The sequence below is a fragment of the Schistocerca gregaria genome, chromosome 5 (genome assembly GCF_023897955.1).
Source record: "Schistocerca gregaria isolate iqSchGreg1 chromosome 5, iqSchGreg1.2, whole genome shotgun sequence".
Taxonomy (NCBI): Eukaryota; Metazoa; Arthropoda; class Insecta; order Orthoptera; family Acrididae; genus Schistocerca; species Schistocerca gregaria.
In genome coordinates this window covers 356,034,822-356,058,145 of record NC_064924.1, presented here as the reverse complement: position 1 = coordinate 356,058,145, position 23,324 = coordinate 356,034,822, and positions in this window count along the sequence as shown.

Here is a 23,324-nt window from a genome sequence, read left to right as displayed (position 1 = left end):
AGTTACAGTGCCGCGTTCCTCTCTGCCTGTGTCACAGGGTCCCGCGATGCCGAGGACACCACTTCGCTATCTGCAAAACAGCTTGGCATGGAAGAGCTACCTCAGCGACTTTAAAAACGTACTGCAGTGTGCCGGCCATGTACAGCCACGGTGATTTGACGATGTCGGGATGCGCCAGCAGCTGATTAAGCGGCCTTTGTCCCAGTTGCCTCTGCATGAGTCTGCTGGGAGCCGCAGGGCGGCCTGCTGCATAGTTCTTCGTCCTCTTGGTTAAGATCGTGGGCGACAACAAGCACCTGCGAGCCGACACCCAAATCTGCCAGCCCTCGCCTCAGGATGACTCCAGGGTGTGTTGTGAGCAAACAAGACTGCCCGTGGTAACGAGCTGTCGGGAGGCCTGCTACAGCCTAGCTATGGACCCCACGATGGCCTGAGAGGGTTGAATGAGCGACTTGTCGTGGACTGGAATGCTGGCCCCCCATCTGCTGCTGTGTGTTGTCGGTGTGTGACAAGCCTCCAGGACAGTTGCCACACTTTAATACCCCTCGTTAGAGAACCAGCAAATATTTATACCCGGCTGTGCACCTCTGTTTTGCTAATGCACCACTCAGTGGCATGCACTCATAACACCTAGGATGGGCAAGTGGGCTCCTTCTGCCTGTAACTTGCGCTATGCAAACTGCTGCGTTTACTCTTTTCAGCGGTTCTATGGCCATATAGCCTCCTTTCTGATTGGCAACCGCTGGTAACCGTAACTTCCTGTCAATAGGTCCACAGCTGGCTGTAACTTGTGCGCTCAGATATATTGCAAAAAATCTTTTCTCTATCTTAAATGGTGATGCCGCTACAACATGAATATATGTTCCAAGGTAAAAGGTGCTCTCATGTGCACAAGAAGGGCCTATGGTAACAACTCAGGTCCTAGCCACAGGAGTACATTCAGGATACCTCTGTAATAGTCCTATGATAGTTTATGAGACTACAGTACAGGGGACTAAAGTAGAACGGAACGTGACAGCTAAGCAGTATGAGAAGGTGCAGAGATTGGCCTGACTTACCATAACAGGAGGAATTACACTGAAGCACCAAAGAAACTAGTATAGGCATGCTTACTCAAAAAAAAGAGATATGTAAACAAGCACATTACGGCGCTGTGGTCGGTAACGCCTCTGTAAGACAACACGTGTCAGGTGCAGTTGTTAGATCATTGCTGCTGCTCCGAGGCTTTTCCTGCTACAAATATTTCACGAGCATACCATGAATATCAGGAATCCTACAAAACATCAAATCTCCAACATCGTTGCGGCTGGAAAGAGACCCTACAAAAATGGGACCAACCACGCCTGAAGAGAATCTTTCAATGCGACAAAAGTGCAACCCTTCCATAAATGGCTGCAGATTTCAATGCAGATCCATCAGCAAGTGTCAGCGTGCAAACCAGCTCCGAAAGCCCATATCGATGGCGTTTCGTTGAATGAAGGTCCGCTCCTGTAGCCTTCACGATTGCACGACGCAAAGCAATGGTTTGTTGATGACTGGAAACATATTGACTAGTCAGACGATTCTCGTTTCAAACTGAGCAGAAGGACGTGTACGAATGAGGAGACAACCTCACGAATCCATGGGCCTTCCATATCAGCAGGGGACTCTTCAAGATGTTGGAAGCTCTGTAATGGTGTGGGGTGTGTGCAGATGAACCGATACACGACCCGTGATATGTGTAGATATGACACTGACAGGTGACACTTATGTAAGCATCCTGTCAGATCACCTACATCCATTAACGTCCATTGCACATTACGACCTACTTTGGGAATTTCAGCAGGACGATACGACAGCTCACATGTCCATAAATGCTACAGAGTGGCTCTAGAAACACTCTTCTGAATTTAAACACTTCCGCTGGCCACCAAGCTCTCCAGGTATGAACATTCTTGAGCGTATATGAGATGCCTTGCAACCTGCTGTTGAAAAGAGATCTACAACGCCTGGTACTCTTACGTATTTATGGACAGCCTACAAGAGTCATGGTGTCGGTTCCCTCTAGCACTACCTCAGACATTAGACGAGTTCATGCTGTGTCGTGTTGTGGCACTTCTGCGTGCTCGAGGAGCCATACACGGTATTAGAAAGGTGTTTCTGTTTCTGTGGCACTCCAGTGAAGTAGCACACTCACTGCTAGGATGGAGACCATGCTGGACATGCCACATTACATCCTTGGGTTGCAATGGAGGCAGTGGAAGTTTCATATAAGCTAAAACCTGGACACTACCAGAAATATTTAAGATATTAATAATCCACCATCAACATTGTAGATTTAGGAACGTTGACGAAATGCCAGCTGAATATAACGTACAGCTGCTTCAATAAATCTTCCAGTGCAACAACTGGAAGTAGGAATCAGTGGAAGAACGAACAACGGTACCATTCAGCGGTTATGATCTGGCTTACTGTCTAGCGTAAAACTAACGAATGTGCTGGGACCGGGCTATACAGCGCACAGCGTAGAGGACAGAGCACGTTCTGTCTAGGTAAGCAGCACAAGATGTTCCAGGAGTATATATCCACCATCATATTTTGCGTGGAGGGGAATCCTGAAGCTGCTACAAGGGTAGCAAAGCAGCTGTAAAATCTCTACAATTTCCTGCAATGAGAACAAGTATCGTTGAACACTGCCACGAATCCCTTGTGAGGCTATTGTGGGGAAGGAGCAATAGAGTACACCTGCTGTGGGTCACTGGTCACTCAGGACTTAGTGGTGATTAACAAGCTGATAGGCTGGCGAGGACAGGAGTGACGAATACACTTCTTAGACCGTAACATTTCCTAACCATCACTAAGGCGATGGTAAAATAAAAACAACATAGGCTTTTCAATAGGCATCCTGCCGAATGGTAGATTAAGATAGAGAAAAATAGCGTGGCTTATGACGGCGTAGTCATGTTTTGACAGAAATACTGCAGTCATGGGTTTGAACAGGGGGACCGACCAGATGCATCATAGGACTGATGACTGGCCATGAACGGATGAATAAACAACTACACGTGATGTGTACAGAGAAAGAAGCTCCTGAGAAGGGTAGACTGCTTGGTGAGAGGGCTGAAGCCGTACTATATTTGACCTTCCAGTGGGTAGTACTGGAGACCAAAAGACACAGAATATTTGCATCATTAATTTCTGCAGTAGCTGGGTCTAGTAAAACCCTAGACACTGAAAACTACAGTTATGGATAAAAATATGTAATTCAAAAGGCTACAGTCCATGTACCATCATGTGTCTTTCCCTGTTGCTGTCTTGGTTACATAAAAACCTCTGAAATGGGTAGGCCTTTGGCAATCACAATTTCCGTTAATTACAACACGGATTGAGTGAGACAGCAGATATCAATAACACGGCAATAAAACACGTAAGCCTTTCTAACACGAAAGTAGAGAACAGGCAGGCATTCTTTAACAACAGCTTTAGTTAAGCAAAATTACCAAATGAAAAACAGGCAGGCCTTCAATAAAAAGAGCTTCACTTAAGTAAAATTACCACATAAAAAACAGGCAGGCCTTCAATGATAACAGCTTCACTTAAGTAAGATTACCAAATAGAGAAGACGCAGGCCTCTAATGATAACAGCTTAAGTTAAGTGAAATTACCAAATAGAAAACAGGCACGTCTTCTTTAATAACAGCTCTGTTAAATGAAATCCGGAAATAGAAAATAGTCGAGTCTTCTTCCATAACACCAGCATTAAGTAAAATTACCAAATAAAACAAGCAGGCATTCTTTAAAAACAGCTTAAGTTAAGTAAAATTACCAAATAGGAAACAGACAGGCCTTCAATGATAACAGTTTGAGCTCAGAAAATCTACCAAATGCATAACAGGCTGGCCATGAATAATCACAGTTAAGACCTCAGAATCCAAAACTTAATTGAAGCTTGCCCATTTTAAAGGGAGACCAGAATTCAGTTCCGCGAAACTGGCTTCAACTCTTGTCGTCGGTGTGCTACGTTCCAGAGCTGGCTCGCCAGGCTACGCACGAAGACGACACTCGAAGTCGGTCACAGATGCAAATCGGCCCACAATGTGCCCAGCAACCATTCGTCGGACTCCGTGCCCAAGACGCCTGCGCAGGTGATCACTTTATTCGCCAGGCGGACCTCTCACATTGTCGTCCTCGCTCCGCTACTGCTACCCAACTCGCCACATCCTTACAGGCCCCTTCCCCCATCAACAACCTCGACCAAAGATCTTAGTATACTTAAACCAGTGGGATATTATACTACAAATCGAGCTAGTGGAACTGTTTGGTTTTATTAGAATGACAGGAAGAGAAACCGCACAATAAAGTCAGTTTTACTGCAGTAAACAGCGGATTAAGATATTTTTATCGTAAATCAATTCAGTTCAGATCAAATCAATTTAATATCTCCAAACGTTATCAATTCAGAGCGGTTAATAAAGCTTTAAGCGTGATGAACGGTAGTGATAATCCACAGTAAGAAATACGGAACGAAGTTCTCCCAAATAGGTATATTGCTCTATGTAGACTGCGTCGTCAGTTAGCATCTGTTCATCGCGAGCTTAAGGAAAAAGAAAACTGACGTACATCAATATTAAAAACACTTATGGTTCAAACGTCAGACGTGGTGAATGAAAAGCAACTGAGGGTTCCTACCCAGATTTCAGATAGATCAATGAAGTGAAGCCTAGTCAGTTGTGAAATACTTTATTAATTCTTCCACTATGAACAAGATAAAATGAATGTTAAGTGAAAAATCAGAAATAGAAATACCTAAGATCCCACTTTCGGATGTCATGCTAGCTCATGGCATCAGATGTTTAGTAATTAATATATAGGACGAAACTTCATTTCGTCTCAAATCACGTTAAACATCATTACTAATGGGTGAATCTAACAATTCGGCTGAACTAACAGTATTAATAGTATTAGCCATGCATCAGACTGAAAACACATCATTGGAGGATCTCAATGCAAATATCTCCCAACAAAAAAATGGTTCAAATGGCTCTGAGCACTATGGGACTTAACATCTATGGTCATCAGTCCCTAAAACTTAGAGCTACTTAAACCTAACGAACCTAAGGACATCACACAACACCCAGTCATCACAAAGCAGAGAAAATCCCTGACCCCACCGGGAATCGAACCCGGGAACCCGGGCGCGGGAAGCGAGAACGCTACCGCACGACCACGAGCTAAGGACTATCTCCCAACACGTGTTGTTGGACTGCAAATAGTTGGTCCCCTAATTACTTTCTGGGAAGAAAAAAAAGGGGTCCGCATTCTTTCCAACAATAAAAGGCGTTTTGGTAGCGTAAGGTGCTGAAATAGCAGTTTTTATGAACGAAAATATTCAAAACTTCATTGGTTTAGATAAAGCTTTTAAAACACCATTTGTCAAACGAACAGCACATAAAATATCACAAGAAATTGAGGATTAAAAAGCTGTTTATCGTCAATGCACTAACTTGGCCGTTGTCGGGAGAGGAATGTGAACGATTTCTATCTAATATATTGTAGGAAGAAATATTTAAATGAACACCATCAACGGCTTCCTGGAGCAGCTTAAGATATCAATATATTCAATTATTCCAAAAGGCTTTATTACTCATTTTACTATTTGAAACAACATATATGTGCGAAATTAGATTCTTATCTCAAGTCTTGACGTAAAAATAAATAGACTTTAAAAGTACTTTTCGGAGCAAATAAATCTTATTTGAAAGAAGTGTCATTTTATTCCAGGTAAACAATTTATAGAATGTTGCGTTAAAATACGGTATAGAAAAATATACTAGGTGAACAAGACCAAAATGTGCATTAATGAGAGTTAAACTTCCAAGACTCTTACTGCAGAGCCACGTCTCGCATGTCATCATTATCTGCATCTTCTTCACGTCCCATATTATCATCTTAAAGTTTTTTTTTTTTTTTTTTTTTTGCTTTGTGTGGCCTTTGTATGCACTCCTTCCAGCTTTGAGTCTTCCCTTCTTTGTGCTGCCTTATTACTTAAGTTCTAGATGATCATAAAGTGGCCTCTCTATTCTCCAAATGTTTCTTGTATTTTTGTGTGTGAGGCATATAACTTTCTAGTAGTTGTACAAGCTTCTGCAGCTTTGCATTTCTCCTCGAGTGATTTCCAACCTTTGTATTTCTTCGGGTGTTTTCCTAGGATTTCTGATAGACCTTGCCTTTTATTTATTTTATTCTCTGATGCAGTCATTATTTAATATCCCTATATTAGACATTCATCTTCTGTTAAATTCCTTTTATATATTTCAGTCAATATTTGCTTAATGCTCCTGTAGAAGGTCTAAAAACCTTCTGGTTCTTTCAATTCATTCTGGTTCAGTTATCCTACTATTATTACGTCAGCTATAAATCTATTTAGTTTTCTTAAGATAACAAGAACATAAATTTCAGTAGTTTACTACCATATACTGTGGTGACAGGAATCATACAGAATCCTCCAAACCTGAAATAACGATAGATTTCAATACGACAGTGTGTAAATCAGCCTGGATTTGTCCCCTTAAGCTATAATGTTAAATTTATCCACTCATACAACGTACTGATGATGGTTGGAGTTGGTGAACTGTTACTCCATCTGATTGCAGAATTAAGCGTGGAAGTCTCTCATCCGCTTGCCCCATATCGGTGAAGTGCCTCCGCCTCTGCAGCGCACCGCACCACTTCCTACGACACCTTCCATTAGTGCCACTGTCACTTTGTGTCGCTATTTGTCTTTGTTGCCATTTTCTAGTGACATCACATATCATGACTCACGCCATTCGGAAATTTCATCGCCTGTCAGCCAACAGTTTAGTCAACCCATATTCGTTTGTAAGCTCATACCTTCACCAGAACCGTTGTTATAGCCTCAAATTCCCGTAATACAATAAGTATCACCATACATTAAGTCATAGAGGTCTGTAACGCCACAGAGCTTCATTAACAGTAACTTCCCTTCGATACTGATTATCAGTATTGCGTTTCTCAATTTTGTACCGCATCAGAATGATTCAATCGTGCATAACAACTTTTAATTGATTCATTAACAATTAATTCAGATGGTTTTCTCACAAATATGACAGCTTTTCTCTCCTTTGTTGACGATTTAATTGACTCATACTATAGCCAACACTCTGCTGAAATATAGATGTTTATCCACCGGAGTGACTTAAGACTTTTTCACAATTAACACCAATAAAAACTTTCAAAATTAACGTCTTAAAAATATAAAATGTATGTGGGTCGATGCTCACAGCGAACGTAGCTCTACAATCCTGCTGTATCATTAGCTGCTCCTCATATAGATGAGGAGGTGCATGGCTACGTCAGAACGGAGTTGAAGTGGGGTTAAGACTTGCATGCTCTTTTGTAGGGCGTTGAATCACACTATGACGCGAAAGCGGAGACGCGGTAATAAGCTCTTCAGAACAGACGTGGCAGCTCCTAGGCTTCATTAAGAGGAATTGGACCGCCCTACCCTACAACGATAAATTTAGTGAATTGGCTTCCCTGTATTTCAGGAACCACTGTAGCTATTGACATGCAACTTTAACAGGACATTAAACAGCAATTTCTGAGTGTACTAAACTACAATAATCGCACTTCAGCCACTGCCTCCAGAAACACAATTTTTTAATTACACAGTTACAATTTTGTGTACTTTTTTGTACGTTATCCTAAATAATTTTAATTATACATAACATTATGATACTCTATTAGTCCCGTAGACTTAGGATATGTATGTCATTACTCCGTGATAATTTTATTACTGTACTCGAAGTTGTTTCTGATATATGCGGAAAAATGCCACAGAAAATATAAATTTTCAGTAACGGAATCTAAAGTATGAAAAGACTGTAACCCAATATTGGCTTAATTTTTTGTTTTTGTCACTCAGACGCACCCTGTACGATACTGGGTATCATCCACTTGATCTTTTTCCAACATTTTTCTTCTTTTCTTCTTTCTGGATTCCTCTGTGCTGCATACTCAGCTTTATCAATGAGAACCTTTACCATCTGTTCAAGTTTTATGATGCAGTTTGCTCCAGGATTAATTCCCATGTGCTGTAGCACTTTTACCCTATGAATGTTACCATCATTAAAAGCTATAACAGCCTCAATTATCCCCCTCCTAAGTGTTTTCATTCCAACAAAAACGTATTTTGGTAAGCGAGTCCATATAAGATTATTAAACGACTCATTGGGATTTTGAGTCTGAACATGCAGACAGTTCTTCAGTAATTTAGGATTTTCCAAGTCTCTGTAAATATCCTAGACCGCTAATGGGATCGAATGTTTATGGTTGTATGAACGGTTTGAGTCCTGGGCATTGCGGTAAATGCACCATGAATCAGGTCTAGAGGGCTAAGGTGCTATACTGGTTTTTCATCAGTTGACAGTCTGTGGAAGAAGGTAGCCCACACTGCCTGCTTAATTTTCAACAGATCATGAGTATTATTTGCAATGGTTATCGCATAATACTGTTGTAGTTCATCACTCATTTCGTTTGTCAGCCTGCCTCTTATGGTTTAACCGTCAGAAAGTTTCTTGTCTCTCTTACTTTGTTTCGGCTTCCTCAGCCTGGTGCCCATCCTTTTCTGGACATGTCCAACACATTCCAGTATGATGATAATCTTCTCACCATAAGTCTGAGCAACTACTACACTGTTATATGCCTTTGAGTTTCCATCACTTACTGTAACACACTCCCCTTTCGGTCACAGTTCGACTAAAAATGTCCCAAGTTGCGGATGCCTCCATACCACCACTTGTTCTTTCATAATTCCTGTCACTGATATGCTCTTCTTTATTCCTTGATTTACACTTATAACAATGTTTGTTAAAATCTGAAAATCTATTACTTTTCCAGTATCCACACTGGTCACCGTAGCGCCAGAATTATTTCAACTGTTATTTCAACAGATTCGTTTGCAGAACTCTTCATTGACTCACATGCAACGGATTCCACAGCAGCATCAATAAATCCTGCATAAATGTCGATTATACATGGTGGGCGTGGCATATTCCATCGTGCTACACATTTTTTCTACTGCAGTCTGTCCTTTGCCAGTAGCTCTCAATCTATAAAACCACCTTACATTTGCTTCAAAATAATTCTCTTTACACTTAACAGAATTCCAAACTGAATGAGTATATTTACAACTGGCACTATTATTGATAATCTTCCTGGCTAGTCCATTTGATACCTCAGTGTCTTCATGGAAACTAACTGGCCCTCCACGTATTTTACGACACACACATTCACCTAACACCCTTGATAGGATATCTAAATCTATCAGAATTCAACCTAACTTACCATTTACATCACTTTCGTTTTGAGAACACTGTGTACCACAACGTTTCATTTTATTCTTCGAAGCACTAATGGGTGTGTCTCTAGATTCTAAAGAAGCTCTAGATTCGACTGAATTTCATTGTGTGTGTTATTTCACATGCCTGATGTTGAACAAAATGTTTCCCTTTATTCGAAACTCTATCACCATGAAACCCATTATCATCAAAACACTTCGTTTTGCCGTCATACTTAATTTTTTGAGAGATTTACCGTTCTATTCGTCACTTTTCCTCAGAGAAACGTAAGCACTTCGACATACAACTTTTTTTTTCCTGTTTGCATTATGAAACGATACGATACTGTTTTCGACAGTGCTACCAATACAAACACGTACTTTAACGTTTATAACGTATAAATCCACAGCCATCTACATAAAAAATTACCAATTTTATTAGATCTTGAAGTAATGCAAGTACAAATTTTAACATTTTTAACCAGTGTAGATCATGGTTAAAGAATAAAATAAAATACTTCCCATATGAGTTTATAAGTGATATATATATATATATCATTTTATTCGGAAAATTGCAAATTTAATAATGATATAAAAATCCGGAAATGTGGAAAAAACATTTTTTCCATTCTATCTCCACTTAAACAGTGGTAACACAAGAAAGTTCGTTGCTCTGGCTGACCTAGAAATATATTAATAAATGGAACATGATGAATTGAGTTTTCCCATTCTATCTCCACTTAAACAGTGGTAACACAAGAAAGTTCGTTGCTGTAGCTGACCTAGAAATATATTGATAAATGGAACATGATGAATTGAGTATAAATGTGCAATAACTGACAGAGAATTACTGTAATTTGGGGTGCTTTAATCCAAACGACATTAGTTAAGATGAAATTTCACAGGCAACGCTTTTGTGGTGTGAATGTAGGTGTAAGGAAGCTATCGTCTTCTGCGTATTACTTGTTTTCTTCTGTTCAAAAATGGTTCAAATGGCTCTGAGCACTATGGGACTCAACTTCGGAGGTTATTAGTCTCCTAGAATTTAGAAGTAGTTGAACGTAACTAACCTAAGGACGTCACACATATCCATGTCTGAGGCAGGATTCGAACCTGCGACCGTATCGGTCTCGCGGTTCCAGACCGCCTAGAACCTCACGGACACTTCGGCCGGCTTTCTTCTATTATTGTGGACCGGGTTTCACTCTGCAGCTGAGTGTGGGCTGATTTGAAACTTCTTGCCACATTAAATCTTCATGCTGGGCCTCATTCAAAAGTGGGACCTTTGTATTTCCTAGGCAAATGCTATCTCAACCAAGCTATCCAAACACGACTCACGAGCCGCCCTCAGAGCTATACTTTTGCTAATTCCCAAGTTCGAACGCCAGTCCGGCACACAGTCACACTGTCTTAATTTGCTAGAAAGTTTCAGATTTTGTTTATGTTTAGTCAGTTGCCATGTTTCTGTTGGAAAGTCAGTTAGTTTTCAAAGTTACCTCACCGAGAAACGTTAATTTTATTTTATTTTGGTGTATTAGATAGTTCAGTGATATACACTGCGCTACGCAATTATAGAACCACTTTTTTGGAACTCCTTAACTGTCTCCTGTATAAGTTTTAAACTTAACTAAAAGGCACCTATAATCATCCTCTGCAATGGTGCAAAAGCGTGACACCCTCGGTCTCGGCGACACTTCAGATAGCGAGGTGTGGATACATGCGGAAGAAATAGCAGAAGTGAGAAGTTCATGACAGGTAAAAAGTGGGTTAATGATGTCACACTGGCACCAAATTTCAGTACAATCCGCCTAAGGTGTCAGTGGACCTGTTACATGATGGGAAGGTCATCAAATCCTCACATACCCATATTTCATCCCTCGCTTTGACGTATCTACGATTGAGGTCAAAACCGCAACGCCCACACTTGAAACCATGTGTTGTTGCTATGGGCGACAGAAGAAAATATTTCAAACACATTGCCGCTCAGAATCGACACGTAAAGGCCTTAGCGGGTTGCGTCAATAGACACAAGCTCATTGGGGCGTTGATCCATACATTTCGTGGTCGGAAGCGACAGTTCGCAGTGCGATGAGCAACAGAAGAACGTTCTTGAGAATCTTGGCACTGCTGATACCTCCCATACGCTTTAATACTTCTGTACGGACGTAGTGGGCCAGCAGCTACAATGAACGTGAGACATCACTTCAGATTGCAGTGCGACCAGCATTTTTAGTCCGGTGTGGAGTGTTGAACAACTGCGGACCTATCAAAACCTTCGACGAAATTTGAAAGTTATCCGAAGCTGCAAATGATGCGTCTCCGTCTTCGGCCCTCCTCTTTCGCAGCCTCCTGTGACGTCGATTACGTAGCCGAGCCCCCAGGCGACATACTTGAATTGCCCGACGTAATTGGACATGGAGAAGGGAGCGTCAAATTTAAAGTAGTTTGTGCTGTGGTGACTTCCTCGATTTTCACGTCATTGATTATTAGGTACTAGAGTCTACACCGGAATATGAAATTCTGAAGACTGACTGGAAAGGAATTTTGAGAACAATGGTGGAGTGGAATGTGAAGCAAAAGCCAATGTCGTCGGTGCACCAGTGTCTCCTGACGTGACGTAAGTCTTGACAGAGACTCCGAGTAAAGAAGATATAATATTCTGAACAAGTAGGATGCATTGCAGACTGTAACAGGTGGATATAACTTACGGAATTGTCTGTGATTGACACATTTGTAAGAAAGTTTTTACAGGGAAATGAAGCAAATCACAAAGACATAATTGGTTGGACGTTTATTGGGTTTAGATCTTAAACACAAGACTGTACCAATATCACGCTAAGCCTGTTGACTACTCTCTCCTGCGCTTCTTAAAGCTGAGCCTGTATTTCCAGTGAAGGCACTGTGCGATTAATCTTTAAGGTATGAAATAAAAGCAACTCTTTCGAGATAGGAAATTATTGCGTCACATTTATAATTATTTGCTCTATAAATGCGACTTTGGATTTTAAGTACAGAAGCTAGAGATAATGCCTCTTCGATAACAGGTTGTAAATTAATACACTAAATACGTCAAGCATAGGATATCCCACTGGGCGAAAGCTGAGGTTGATGTCAGAAGGTGCATGGAAATGCAGAAACATAAACAGTCGCTTATCAGCTGCCGAAATCGTTGTTCCCAGGCTGGCGCTGTTATAATACAACCCAACCCACTGCTTAAAAGAAATGTTATTGCTTTAATTCATACACACGAAAAATGTGAGCCGACCAAATTTTTCTTTACCACAAAAAAAAACAAAAAAAACGAGTCTTCTACGTTGCGTACTCCAGATAAAACGATGTAAATAATAAATTACTGTTATCAGAGATGCAAGTTGCCTTCACTCCTTTCATTCAAAGGGAATACTTGCTAGTGATAACTTTATTGATTCATAAATTCTTTTATGTAACCGAAATAATATACCCAATTCAGCACACCACTGCTTGCTAACAGGCGTACCGAAATAGTTGACTATTAACGTGCTTTCAGCAAAATCAAAGCTTTATAACGCCCAGCAGTGATTGTAATTGATATCTTTCAAATTGCCGTTTGAAAACTTGATGAATTTAACAGCCGCAGCGTTCAGCAAACATCACAGAGGGTTTGATTTGTTTTCTGTTCGGCTGCTTGTGTTTCTAGTTTCACCATTTACACTGATCAGCCAGAACATTATGACCACCTACCTAATAGCCAGTATGTCGACCTTCAGCACGAATAAAAATGGTGACACGTCGTGCCATGGAGGCAATGAGGCCTTGGTAGGTTGTCACCATATCTGCAGACACAATTCACCTAATTACTATAAATTCCATGGAAGGGGCAATGAGCTCTAACGCCACGTTAAGTCACTTCTCACATGGGCTCCATTGGATTCAAATGTGGATAGTCGGGGGTCCAACACATCAACTGGAACACGCCACTGTGTTCCTCGAACCACTGCATCACACTTCTGGTCTTGCGACATGGCGCGTTATCTTATTGAAACATGTCACTGCCGACGGGAAACATGATTGTGATGAAGGGGCGAACGTGGTTTGAAACCAGTCGCCGGCCGCGATGGTTGTCGCGGTTCTAGGCGCGCAGTCAGGAACCTCGCGACGCCTACGGTCGCAGGTTCGAATCCTGCCTCGGGAATGGATGTGTTCGATGTCCTTAGGTTACTTAGGTTTAAGTAGTTTTAAGTTCTAGGTGACTGATGACCACAGATGTTAAGTCCCATAGTGCTCAGAGCCATGTTTTTGAAACCAGTCATGGTCCTTTGCGTGAGCTTCACTGGATCCATAGATGCCCACATATATGTTCTCCAGAACATAATGGAGCCGCCTCCAGTTTGTCTCAGTCCCACAGTACAGGTGTCAAGCAGCTGTTCCCTTGATGACGACAGATTCGTTCCCTCCTGTCAGCATGATGAAGAAGGTATCGGGATTCATCAGACCGTGAAACATCCTGCCGCTGTGCCAGCGTCCTGCGCCGATGGTCATGTGTCCATGTCAGACGTCGTTGCGATGTCGTAGTGTTAACATTGGCACATGCATTGGTTGTCGGGGGCGGGGGCCCGTGGTCAGGAGTCTTCGCAGCGCTGTGTGTTCACACTTGTACTCTGCCAAGCATCAAAGTCTGATGTTGGTTCTCCCACAGTTCGCCGCCTGTCCTTTTTTTTACCAATCTGCCCAGCCAACGACGTCCGACGTCTGCAATGACGGTGGCTGCCTAACCAAATGACGTCTGGACGTGGTTTCACCTCGGTTTAATCGCGTGTTAAGACACTGACCACACCACTCCACAACCACCAGGCAATTCATGCAGATTCCTACATGCTCGGGCCGAGCCTCCAGCCCATCACAAACTGCCCTCGGTCGCATGCACCGTGCCTTTGTCTGACAAGCAGTCATTCCTCTACGGCTGACGCTTTTGTCGCCTGGACAGGTTCATATTGCTGCTATGTCGGTGGTCATAACGTTCTGGCTGATAAAGGCATGTTACTAACCACTTATGTAACTCCTTCACATCGTTCCTTTCATGTTAATAGCCCATTTAGCTCTAAATGCATCTTACCATTGTGAAACATAACAGTTCCTCTACCTTTTGCACAAATAACTACTAATGGTGCTACAGAATTCATTGTGTGGATAAATGCTTCTTTCCCTAAATCCGCAGTCTGTCTTGGTAGCGAAAATGATTTCTCTATTTTTCAGATCTGAACTTTTTCTAAGTCAGTTATTTAGAATACGTTCAAAGTATTGCCGAACACGCATTGTCAGGAAGAATGTGAAACTAACCGTATTCTTTCCTTTTCCGAAATCTGGATACGTTATAGTGTGACGAGACTGAGACCTTGGGCACCTTAGATGACCCTTAGATTTTTATTACAGCACGAATGATTAAAATTAGTTACATTTAAATGAATATTTATACTCAGCGCTGTACACAGTATCCCTTTGATATACCGTAATTGTCCACGAAGGGTGCTTGCTTTTCCGCTTTCACCCCATGCGTGCTATGCAATTTATTGTTGTGTTCGACGAAGTAGACGCTCGTGGATGAAGGAAGTCCATGTGAGTCGCAAAGTGGCAGAGAAAGGAGTGCCGAAGGAACGTGTGACTGCGTGCAAAATATTTATAAAATTAACAATTGGGATTGAAACCAAAATTTGGGATTAGGGTGTAAGAAAGATGTATTACGAACAAAATAGTAAAACAAGTACAGAAATGCTGTCAAGGTTCGACAAAATCAACATGATAAATTAGGGATTGCAGTTGGTACAATTTTTGTGCATTAATCCATGATGCTGAAAAATCAAAGTGAATAATAACAATTTACTACCAAGAATTTTTAATTGAGGGTTTTTCTTTAATTTAATCATCTTCCCACAAGATCTCACCATGAATGGCTTTTAAGCAAAACCCTACTCATTTATGTGGATACCAGTGATAACGTGCACTGACCTCTAGGGTTATACACACTCCCAGATTCGGGGCACATCGTCAGACTGGAAAAGTAGATCATTAGTATTTGAGTGGCTACAACATAATTCGTGATAGTTCTGACGTAATGAGAGTGCTCATCATGAAAGGGAAGGACGGCACTTCAGGAAGTGAGGTTTGGAACTACTGCTTACAGGCTCTGGTTAATAGTTTGCTAATATTCTCAGACAAACTCTCTCTACTAGTAAGAAGCAACGTGGAGCAACTGTGTCAGTACTAGAATATAAAACCCTCAGAGTTTCGGAACAGGAGTACGAGGTCTCCCTTCGTTTATAAGTGCCACATAATTAAGCCACCACTTCCCGTAGTTAAAATCATTCGACGAAGCTAGAGAATAAAGTACGTAGCTTGAGAATAAAGTATAACATAAGCTTCAGTATCCTAAGCACCTTCCACTCTTCATGGCAAATGCATCACAAAGTCAGCCTCATGGCTGTGCAGGAGTTTGAACGAACTGGGGTAGCTTTTGAAAAGTTTTATACAGATCCCTGTTTTCTAAAAATTCTTTAGCAGCGGTTTCACCTCTTCCTTCATGCTATCAACCAGCTCTGGGGAGAACTCACAACCGTTAATTATCAAAAGTAATTCCTCGTAGCAGTGTAATGCAAGACCCATATCAAGAAAGCAGCAGGAGAGAGCGAGAAAGTGATATACTTTCAAATAAACAAAACAGGAACTTACTTCTGAAGTCCATAAAGACGGAATGTAGCCAACACAGAAGGAAATAAGAACGGCTTCAAGAGCCCACACTAATATTACACCAATAATATGGTGGATTATCCTGGATGATGTCTGTTTGCTGTGCTGTTAAGTACTTCACTAACAACAGAAGAAACACATGTGTAGTACAGGATCTATAAAACTGGTAACACTTAAAGAATGGCAGAACTGTTTATGATGAATATATGCAAACGGAAGGGACGAGGGAAAATCTGTAACAGGGACAGGATTACAACTTGTACCTTGTGCTAACTAGGCAGATTTGATTAACCACAACGCTACCGTGGCACAGTGGACATGTCCGAAAGAACAGACAGCAGATATATAACCACTTGGTATTCCCCCTAATCTCGAATAGCATTGCAGTGGCTCGCAAACTGTATTGGAATAGCACTTCAGCATCGAACGAAACGGATCATCTTACCAGAAACTCAAGCATACATGCTTTAATCAATTGAAAGTATGTAGTCCCGAACAGCGTTTCAAGTCTCAGAAATGTGTCATGTATATTTACATTTTTCTGGCAATGAAGATGCTTGACGATGAATTAAAGCAAAATGAGTATATTAAAATTAAGGCAAGTCTATTCATTTTTCCCCATTACGGACCAAAGAGAAAAAGGACAGTAGTCTGTCTCACACAAGCTATTTTTTGTAGTTAGAGGTCTGTCTAGAGGGTTCTTTGTTTTTTTTTTTTTTCGGTAGCAGGGGGCAGCCCAAACCGCTAGGTCATCGGTCTCATTGGATTATGGAAGGAAGTCGGCAGTGCTCTTTCAAAGGAACCATCCCGGCATTTACCTGGAGCGATTTAGGGAAATCACGGAAAACCTGTATCATGATGACCGCACGCGGGATTGAACCGTCGTCCTCCCGAATGAGAGTCCAGTGTTCAAACTACTGCGCCACCTCGCTCGGTGCTGTCTAGAGGGCAATAAAACAAATCCACCCTTCATCCTTCCTCGCCCTCGGCGCCTAACTCCAAAATTGTAACGCAGTATCAGTCTCGAAACGCCTCAAGGACGCGAGCAGCAGAAACTGCCAACCTATGCTCAGGTATGCCTGGGACTGCAGTCAAACGAACGAAAAACTGAAGTTGTCCTCTACAACTGCGCTCCTCCTCTGTCACTGGGCATCCTTTCGCCTTCAGTGCACACAGTAGTTTGGAGTCCGGCCACTGCCCGAGCCCCACGTTGCTCTGCGTTAAAATGCGGCGCGCGCAGCAATTGTTCCTAGCCGGCTGCGCCCGCTGCCGCTTGGCGGCGGTTGCTGGATGGGGAGGGGGCAGGGGTGTGGGGGTGAACTCTTTCCGGGCCGTTGGCCGCACATTCAGTGGGCGGCGCTGCCCTGCCCTTACTGCAGACAGTCAACCCCACAATGGCAACAGGAAAGAGGAAATTGCTGCGCTGGGGTAAAAGTGTCCTGCGAGGAAAAATAACTCAACGGCGTAAATATAAAGGTTTTTCTTAGAAGTTTTTGTGGGAACGAGGAACAGTAACTAGTATCGTTTTGCACTGTACATTCAGCACTGTGACTACAAATTAAAACTGGCCAGTCTAACAGAAACTACTTTTCTTACTGAGGTGGAAAATGCTAAACGCAAAGACAATGACTTTCCTAATTCTTGTTACGGCTTTTAGAAAAGGCAGCAAGAACACAACATGCAGGATGTCTGAAAGTATCTGTTAGAAACGTCTATGAGTGGTAGATTACATCAAGCGAAACTACTTCTGCTAGAGAAAATTGTCCCCTGATGCTTCCCAACGACTCTAGGCATCATTTCAGACTGCTTATGTACCTGAGAGGCGTCCATGAAAAGGTCCCAAAACTAGTCTCGCTTATAACTAGTAATAAACTCACACAATACAAGGGACAGCTAACCGGGCGAAACCATACGTCAAGAACAATTACAATGTAATATGCAAACGCGTTTGTACAGACACCTAAAGTTGGAATAATGTCAGTGAAGATAAGTGTTAAACGTATTAAACATGGTAATCGGATGCATTTGTAGACTCCCTACGTCTGGAACAATAGTAGCGGAACGTTTCATGAAAGACCTGGAGTGGATGCCCCTTAAATTTTCTGATATTTTCATGCTGTTTAAGAGAGAATTCGAACTACGAGTTTCAGACAAGATGGTTAGAGTGATTACAGCCAGTGCTAGGAACAGTGCATCGTATGAAGTAGTTAAACTGCCTGATCCTAAAATTACCTTCATCAGTTGACCAGAGAACCTTCTCGTGACGGTTTTATTTCCGAAATCCTGGTTACAAGGAGAAACGAACTTCACGACTCAGTTATTGTGGCGGAGAAAAACTGTGAAGGTAGTTATGCCATCCCCGAATACGGGTTTCAATAGGAATGTAAAGATACGTAGGAAGATGTGTCTGCTAATAAATGCGACCATATTTGTCATCTCTCGGGTTGAACAGTATTGCACAACAATCTATAGAGCAAGCTAAGTTGTAAGGGACGAGAAAGACACGCAGTAGTTTAACAGCCACCTTTGGAAACTGCTCCGAAAGAAGAGAGCTCCACTACAGTTTTAGAAGTAGACAAACATAAACTGAAAGAAGTCAAATTTAGAATAAGGAGAGATGTCCGTGAAGCGTTCAATGAATTCCAAAGTAATTAATTTACGTTCTTTCCAATTCCCACTGACAATAATGGCATCGAAGTGGAGGATGAGAAAAAGGGAAACAAAATACTCTATTGTTTTAGAATTGTTTTGGAATTATGAAACACGTTTTATGCTACCGTATTATGATACCGTATTATGATACTTCTAGAGGCAAAAAATCTCCTTTTTAAGAGTCAACATGGCACCTGGAACAACTACTGTGTGAAACCCAGCTTGCTCCGTACATCCACGAGACGCAGGAAGCAGCAGATACTGGCGCCCAGGTTGATACCGTATTCCTTAAGCTCAAGAATATGGTCCATACAATTTCTTACTGTAGCCTGGTGAACAAAATAACGAGCGTACTGAATATCAGACCACCTCTTTGATGTGGCAGCTTTCTAGTAAACAAAACACACAGTATGTATCTCAAAACGGGTACAATATTTAGATGCAAAATTATATATAGTAAGTCTTGAGAAACTTTCTTAGTATTATTTAATTATATTTGGCCTGCTGAAGACATAATTTTATCTGATACAGACTGTTGGCCTACAGATGGATTTAGACAGTTTCACTGAGTTTTACACTCAGGTTGCCACAAAATCGTGATGTACTTAGTTTCATAATCGAAAAAAGCCTTTCACATATTAAGTTTATCAAAAGAGTTTATTACAATCGGAACGTCATTATGGGGATGAGGAAAGACTTTCTGACCAAAACTATATAGATCTCCTAGACATTTTTCAATTAAAGGAATGTAACTTTTAAACAGGAATTACAGGGCAGGTCAACCAGTTCCATATCAGCATACACTGGGGTACTTTTAGCTACAGTGGCGAACTGTCTCGAAAACAGCCAAAAAGAAATAACAGTTTTTCAGAATCTACAAAACGCTTAGATAACTATCCTTGCAATTGTTTCATGGTCACAACAAATTTTTCAAACCTTATGTTTCCTTTCACGCCAGTGCCCTTAGGGAAATGGATAGTGTTTTTGCCAGAATTTGCATCTTCCACAATCCTGTTATCTTTTTAAAACTAAAATAAGCTGTTTCCCACCTCGCAATGTCTTAATGTGGGCAGTATAAAATGAAGTTCACTTCAATTTCGGAGTCTGCAATTCGTTCCGGATGTTCTAATTTTCATTACTGCTCTTCTTTTTCCTTCATTAATTCAATAATAACAGGTTTTAAGTCGAAAAACCGTTACAGCAGTGCCCCTTGACTTAAAAAAATGGACTTTGCAGTAATATATAATGTCTCCATACACTTCGTTGAGTTCCATCGATATCTGTTGGAGATGACAGTGGGATGATGTGGCCGTAGTTCTATCAGTAGTTGTGTCCGTGCATGGCACTCTACATGGATAGCAGTAATTTTTAAAATTAGTTTAGCATGTTGGTAGATGGGTGATATTCACGCAATTGCATTGGAAAGATGAGATAAGTTGTATGTTGCGTTCAGGACCATTGTTCTATTGATTGTTAGCAGACGTTAGAAAATACGAGGGTTGGAACTTTAATAGTGGCACCTATTTATTTACAGCTCGAACAAAATAGATACGTGTTTCAAATTTTTGCTGACCTTCAAAGTAGTCACCATCATTGTGTATAACCCGTTGCCAGCGATGTTGAAGTCGTAGGATACTCTTATCAGTGCCAGTTGTATTGACAGTTCGAGCGACGAAGTCTATTGCCCGACGAATTTGTAGCAGTTCTGAAACGAATGCCGTGAAGTGTTTCCTTCAGTTTAGAAATCGAGTTTAACTTACGAGGGCTTACGTGGGGGGAGTGCAGTAGGTGGTATAGCACTTAGCAGCCCTAGCAGTTAAACAAATCAGTAGCAGCTTGCACTGTACGTACTTGAGCATTGTCCTGCAAAATGATGGTCAGGTCCTGCAAAATGTGTCATCACTTCTGTCTCTAAGCTGGTCGTAGGCTGTGTTCCAAAAATGAACAGAATAGAGACACAAATAATGACGCTTTCTGCAGGACCTGACCATCATTTTGCAGGACAACGCTCAATCATGTACAGTGCAAGCTGTTTCTGATTTGTTTGACTGATGGGGCTGCTAAGTGCTACACCACCTACTGCACTCCCCTGATTTAAGCCCTCGTAAGTTCAACTCCATTTCTAAACCCAAGGAAACGCTTCATGGAATTAGCTTCAGAAATGCTACAAATTCGTAGGTCAATAGACCGCGCCGCTCGAAGTGTCAACACAACTGCACTTCTGAGAGTATCCTACGACTTCAACATCGCTGACAACGGGTTATACATCATGCTGGTGACTACTTTTAAGGCCAGTAAAATTTTGTAACACGTGTCTGTTTTGTACGAGCTGTAAATAAATAGTTACCACCATTAAAGCTCCGAACCTAGTACTTCTTTAATCGCAGTCGGATATACGAGAGTTTGATCTTTCATGACTTATAGGACGAGCAATAAGTTTGTTTTTTTAATTTCGATCAGAATACCAATATTCTGAGAGATGCAGTTTTTCACATTTCGTACGTTTTTACCAGAACAATAATAATTACAAATACTGAATAGATAAACATTTCTCACCCTTCGATTTGTCTGTCGGGAGTTCGTTTCGTTGGATGATTTCGCAGTTAGAGATACTTCGTCTTGTTACTCCATTTGCAAAATTTTATGCAATAGTAGTTGGTCAGAAGTGTCTACGTAGCATCTTTATCGGTTGCACGCTGCATAACATTATGTTCAAATTTTCTTATTTTAGCAATGTTTTGCTTCACAAGTTGTTTATTTATTTTGTAACAGTAAGATTAACAGTCTTATGTTAAGATATTTGTTTAGCATTTTTCTGCCATTTTCTTTCTCTCTGCAACAACAGTCAGGGGCGATTCTAGAAGTCGGTCAGTGGGAGGGGGAAAGGGGTTTGGGAGATTGGAAAATCGCTTAATAACAGGAGAGCAGGGGTCCTCCACCGACAAATTGGCAACATTTGGTGTTGCTTAAAGTAGTTTTTGGTAGCTGTTTTGTAGTTCAGGGTAGAAACATATCTACAGAATGTGTGTGCCTGGGAAAATAATACGATTCGAGTCAGATGTCCGGTGATATAGAAATTTTTCTCTGGGGTCAGCAATTTAAGTGTTGGTAGGCATACTCAGCATATTTAATTTTCTTGATTATTGTAATTGGTACTCCTACATGAATGTATATCCAGTGCATGTTAATAAATAATAAGACGTCCATTTTAAGTTAAATGTTATTTATTGGTTTACATCGTAAGCTATTTGCCGCTCTTATTCTTTTGTTAAAAGTGTGTGCAACCTATATTGCTACATATTTATATATAAAAAAGATTGAATCTGTTGTAATATATTCGCTGATCTCTGAAGTCGTTTTATCCAGGTTAAAATGATACTCCATTGCGCGGGTGTTGGGGGGGGGGGGGGGCGGCTGGGGATTGCCCCCACAGTCCCCTGCCCCTTGCCACCGCCCACGACGACAATGGATACTAGAGCACAGGCAGAAGTGGACAGGGCTGTAGAAGCAGCTCCTAACGAAGTTTCGGAAAGTTTGAGACACTGTAAAGAAAAATCTTCTCAAGATGAGGAATTCAGGGAACGTTTGACCAATACTGTGAATATTCAGAGTGTAGGCTATTATTTGCCAACCATGCGTGATGAAATGCAAAGAACTACACGCAAGTCTGGGGATCAGAATACTGTGACACAATCCGATTTTTTCATGTGAGATGCAGATATGACTTCTCCTTCTACAGAGCAAAATTATTTTGTCTTCTCAATTTTCAGTAATAATGGCACACAATTAATACTAGCTAAACTTCATGAGATTAGAGAATTCAACAATGAAATTAAAAAATTCAATGATGAACCTCGTGAAAAGATCAAAGATGACAGGGACGAGATTAATGACAATTTAAATAGTAAAATCGAGGAAATGTAGGAATGGTTGAAAACTGATTTACACGGGGAACTGAAGTCTGAGAGTAATAACCTTGAGTCCAGACTTGATCATGTACAATGTATTGATATTGTTGAGTTCAGACACCAGATGTCTGAATAAGAAATGCAAATAGAGGAATTAGCACCGAAGTTACACACTAATTCTGAAATTTCCCTCCACCTCCGGTAGCTGAATGGTCAGCGTGAGGGCTTGTCAATCCTCTGGGACCGGGTTCGATTCCCGGCTGGGTCGGGGAATTTTCTCCACCCATGGACTGGAAGTTGTGCTGTCGTCATCATCATCCTCTCATCCTCCATTGACTACAGGTCGCCGAAGTGGCGAACGGTTAGCCCGAAGGGGGGCCATAGCCATGCGATTAAATTAAATAAATTACTGAAATTTCAAATATGCCAAATATGCTGATGACTATTGCAAAACGAGTCTAAATATTATACGAGAGAGTGACGCAAACGAACAATGATTCCGATAAAAGGTCAGACGGTACTCAGCTGGTTCCATTCGCTGATACCGAAGAATTTCCGTCTCTGAAAAGTTTCAAAGAAGGGCAGATGACGATGAATCAGCGAAATAATTTTGAGGTCAGTAAGGTACAGGAACAGTTTGCCAAAATCAAAAAAATCAAAACCAGTAGGTTCAACAAATATATTGTTGGACAACACAGTAAATGCAC